The sequence below is a fragment of the Haemaphysalis longicornis genome, unplaced genomic scaffold (assembly GCF_048455015.1).
Source record: "Haemaphysalis longicornis isolate Haplotype H1 unplaced genomic scaffold, Haemaphysalis longicornis Haplotype H1 scaffold_3, whole genome shotgun sequence".
NCBI classification, from domain to species: domain Eukaryota; kingdom Metazoa; phylum Arthropoda; class Arachnida; order Ixodida; family Ixodidae; genus Haemaphysalis; species Haemaphysalis longicornis.
Genome location: NW_027526335.1, coordinates 107,861,743 through 107,866,462, shown reverse-complemented (window position 1 = coordinate 107,866,462; position 4,720 = coordinate 107,861,743). Strand labels below are relative to the sequence as shown.

The 4,720-nt window shown below is 47.0% G+C and overlaps 1 long non-coding RNA gene across 1 annotated transcript; it reads right to left on the bottom strand.

Annotated features, from left to right (window-relative positions):
* Window positions 1-799: 799 nt before the first annotated feature.
* LOC144175004 (uncharacterized) lies at window positions 800-1,645 on the bottom strand. Its single transcript, XR_013323583.1, has 5 exons — window positions 1,575-1,645; window positions 1,346-1,378; window positions 1,198-1,266; window positions 1,080-1,118; window positions 800-986 (listed from the first exon to the last, which is right to left on the bottom strand). It is a non-coding gene; the product is annotated as an uncharacterized LOC144175004 (long non-coding RNA).
* Window positions 1,646-4,720: the final 3,075 nt, after the last annotated feature.

Genomic DNA, 4,720 nt, shown 5'->3' with positions numbered 1-4,720 from the left:
TGTGTTGATCATTGCAGGGATGCCTTGGAGGTGCGACATCGGCTTGCAGAATATTTTGTTACAGAAGGAGCAGTTCCTTGGCAAGACAAGATTGTCACCCGTGCTGGGTAGCATAAGGTGAACACAGTCAAATTCCCAGGCTCATTTTGCAGTAGTTTATTTTTCAATGAAGTCTGAAAGATGAATTATGCACTACTTTAAACGGTTTCGTCGTACAGGGCCATTTCAGCTTTGTGCAGAATTGAGTGGATATCATTCATGGCCTCACACTTTGCCCTGTTTGGAAGCAATCGAAGCCGGGCAGCAATGTAGTTGGCCACGTGTGCCTCTGTGTCTTCAGCGCTCCTGGCCGCCAGTGCTCTCATGTTTATTGAGCAATCTCCCAGGACATCTTGGACGGCCGCCTCGAAGTCATCCGCTGGCTTCCGTTTTCTGCAGGGCACGAAATGCACATGTATTGGCAAACTATTCTCTTTCTCAAACTCGCGCAGGAAATGGGACTGGTGCTACTACCGGGACGACGTTGGCGTGGTGGCGGGCCTCTTCGTTGACCTTCGGAAAAAAGCACAAGAAAGTTTGTTGCTGTGGCTTGAAAAAAAAAGCATTTCTTTACCTTGGAGGAGGTGCACATGCTGCTGCTGCTGCGTTATTGTGGGATGCGCTGCAAAACAAACACATCAGTCTGTAATTTTACTGCAGTATCACTGTTCGCTTGAGTCATGCTATGTACCTGTTTGTGTAAATATTCTCACGTGCAATTCAAATATCTGTATGTAATGGTGACTCGTGTGTGTCCTTTTCCTTCATCTTTATTAGTGTAAACACAACATTTACTATCTGGAAGTTACACCCCGTAGCAGAAACCTAAACACTGGCTATACAAACTTCGCAATGAAGCCACATACGCTTATAAGAGCAACGTGTTATCTTACGGTTCGTCGTCATCATCGTCATCCTCGAAAATGATGTCTGCCGGCTCACTGTAACTAAACAACACAAAAGGTAATGTGCGGCTTGTTAGCTACCAAGCCATGTGATGCTGGGAAAAATAACGCCTAAGTAATGTGATATGTCCTTACATGTCATGCAGCAACTGCTGGGCAGCACTGGCAGAAGAGCTGCGACAAGGGAAGACATCTCGTGAACATATTTCATTGCACCGTCACAACGCGTAAATGTACAAGCGTAATTACGTACCCAGCTGAAACTTCAGAACTGCTGTGATCTGACATTGTACCTGGCGTCGACGGCAAGTCAGTGGTAGCACTACAGAACAATACAAAAGTAAACTGAATGCATCCTTTTTTCCATGCGGTGGCGATCACGCCAGAAATCTGTAACGTACCTGCCTTCCATATTTGGAAGGTTGGTTGTGGTGCTGAAATGCAAGAAAGAATGACATGTTATTTTTGCGAGATAAATTACACTTGCGCCTTGCACCCCTTTTCCCACACGCACTTTTAACGGAGACCCTCGACGTAATCACGTTTATTACATCCCTGCTAAATGCAGTTAACACTTGACTCAAACGAAAGAAATGCGTATATTTACATGCATTCATTCTTGCCATTTACCTTTTCGCGTAGATTGGCGCATCCCTGAGCACGCTGTCCAAAACGTCAAATAGCGCCCACTTGGTCTCAACTTTGCCTGGGGCCCCACTCTTCTGCTTCGCGTCATGCGCGGACACGATTTTCAGCCACCTGTCCCTGAGATTTTTAAATTTTACAGCTGCTTGTTCGCCTGTAACATACGAGAACATCAAAAACTCATCAACGGGCATGCCGTGCGCGATCATAAAGGGCAGCAAATAAACTCACCGGTTAATCCGAATTCAGTGCCGATTATATCCCATCGATTTCTCTTTGCGTGCTTGTCTTTGAACTCCGGGTGCGTCTTGTTAAACAGAAACGGGAATTGTCGCACTGCCTCAACGAACCACTCCGTAACCTGGACGATGTTCATGCTTGCAGCAACAAGTGTCCGGCGCAGACCACGGTGGAGGAATGTGGCGCAGACGACGAGACAGATTTGCCCGCGCGCTCCGACGGCCCGGGCAGCCGGGCCCACCGGCAGGGTCATTCCCCTCGCTGCTCACGTGACCGCGGGCATTCTGATTGGTTCCTGGGGTTTCGCTCAACGCGGCAGCGAGCGGAAAATGGGTCAAAGACCCATCTTTGCGCGGCAAGGGAAAGTTGCCGCGAAAGGGCGTTTTGCGGCGCGCGATTCTGAGCGCGCTTATTGTCGCAAGTGAGGACGTACCTTAAGAGTGCCTAGATTGTAGTGCCGCATTTTGTTCAGATGCCAGATGCATCTGTTTTGAAGGCAGTGCAGTGCATTTCAGAACCTGGTAAAATCTGTGTAACTCACTGCTCAAGGAGCATTTGTCCCTTATACATCATTCTTCCAACATGCTCCCGTATTTCTGTTTTATTTTTGCATTTTGCTATCTTTTGCTCCAAGCAGGAAGCCCTGACCTGTTATCAGTACATCTGAATTGCAGCGGGAGGCCTGGTTAGTGTGGCTTGAAGATGCAGTTTCACATGAGTGCCTCTTGTTCAGGAGTGATACCTTCGTTCCCCAAGGTTACTCCCTCCCTGGTTGCAGGGTGACGGGCGAAACGAAGTGGGAGCGTGTGCCTGGGACTGCCAGGCGTACATTGTCAACAAGGAGCGGCAGTCCGTGTGCTTTCAATTCGATGAGGCTGTCTGCACGTTCACTGCCAGTAAGGCGCGGGCAGCCTTGTGTCTTTGCAGGATATACCCCTGGGCTTTGTGACACTGCCTACCTAGCCGACGGTGTAAGGGCTTGGTTGTTTTTGGTGCCTTGGCAGCAACTGCGAAATAACCACGGCATCCTTCACTCGGCCTTGCTTGAATTGAGAATGAAAAGCCACAGCGGGTGGAATCACTGTTGCCAACTTTGGTGCACTTGGGCAATTCTCTGGGCCATTACAACAAAGAATATTAAGGGGAGCCTTTCCTATTACAATGCTCGACATTGCTGAACAGGTGTTCTGAGTGTGCTGCTTCCTTGCGAACTTTAAACCTCCTCTAATAAAAGCAGTGGAGTGATGCAATAGAGCATAATGCGTCAAACATGCATAAAATACAGCATTCATACTTTTTGAAATGTTTCACACCAGCTTCCTTATTTCCAGTTTCAAAATGGGCACTCGTTGGCTCACAGAATCCACTGCGGACTTTGTTGAATGACACATGTGCTCCAGAAGTGTACAGAACACCAAGCCGCCTTAGTCTTTGTGTCAGTAGTTTGGGAATGAACGCATGAAGTGGTGCAGTGCAGGGCGCATTTAGTTTTCCCAGAAGCTTTCATCAAAGGAAATGTGCTCAACATCAATGTGTGCTGCACTTCCGTCTTTCCCTTCCATCCATATCGCAGAGTTGCACCACATGTAGCCTGTAAGAGCCACCTGCCCTTGCACTTGGTTGTAGTATGCGTGGTTTTTCTTCAAATATGCCATGCCGTCTTTCAGCAAAACTTCCTGTCTTTGCAGGCATCCTCCACAGTCATTCCTTTCTTGGTTGGCAGGCACTTGACTTTGAGCAGGCCTTCCCCGGCAACGATGCTCACTAGCCTATGAGGTGATGCTGCTAAATATGGATGGTCTTCGTGAATATGCAGTCCGGTTTCAGACACCTCAGTGTCTACAGCCCTGCCTCTTATGAGTGAGACATAAGCTGCCACAGTGTCCGTCTCGTGGTCACGGCCATAAACCAGAGCCTGTGACACCGCTTTGTCAGTGGGGTGGAGCAGCATCTTTAGCAGACCAACAGGCTTTGTGCAAGAGCAAATTTTCTTGAAGGATGAAACTTGCCGTCGTCCCTTCCTTTCAACAAACCACTGCTTATTATTTGCGTGGCGCATTGTGGCTGCACAAATTTCTGCTCTTTGCCTCTCCGAAAGCGGCTTCAGTGAGGTCAAGTAGTTGTGTATTATTTGTTGTGACGGCTCGCTCCACAGGGCGTCATTATGCTTAACTTTTAAATGCTGTACTGACATTGTTGTGCTTAGCTGTTGGAAGCTGTGCTGTCTAGGGAGCTTATTCCCAGTTGAGATACGTTCAGCGATCAGACAGGTCTCGAATGAAGACTGACATAATGCGCAAGCAGATTATACTTAGGGCTGCGTGTTTTTTGTGTTTAGTTTTCTTGAAAATCAGCGGGTGTTTATTGGAGTTTATATTTTTGGCGGAAATTCGGCGTTTATAGGGGTTTATTTCTGATAAATCCCGAATTCTCATAAATTCGGAGTTTTACATTATTCTCAAAACCCCAAAATCATAGATCAATTCATATCTGGATACTAAAACATCAAAACACATGAAGCACATTTTATTTTTTCTAGAAGGTCTCAATGCACAAAAACATACACACAAGTGAAATACTTGAACACAAAACACCTGTATTTGTGCATATAACAACCTTAACTTCAAGCTTATTGTAAAACACGCAAGCATACTTTGCGAGGTTGCTGTCAGTGATTGAAGCGCACTCCTTTCAATTGACAACTCTCAGCTTTGAAAATGCCCTTTCAACGTTAGCGCTAGGAACAGGAAGCGCCAGAAGATGCAGCGCGCAGCGAGAAAGTGCTGGCCACTCGACATTGTGAAGTCTCCAAAACGTCAGGGGTTCAACAATGTTACATATTTCGTAGCACAGATAGTTCGCAAAATCACTCAGGAGCTGGCTCATGTCGT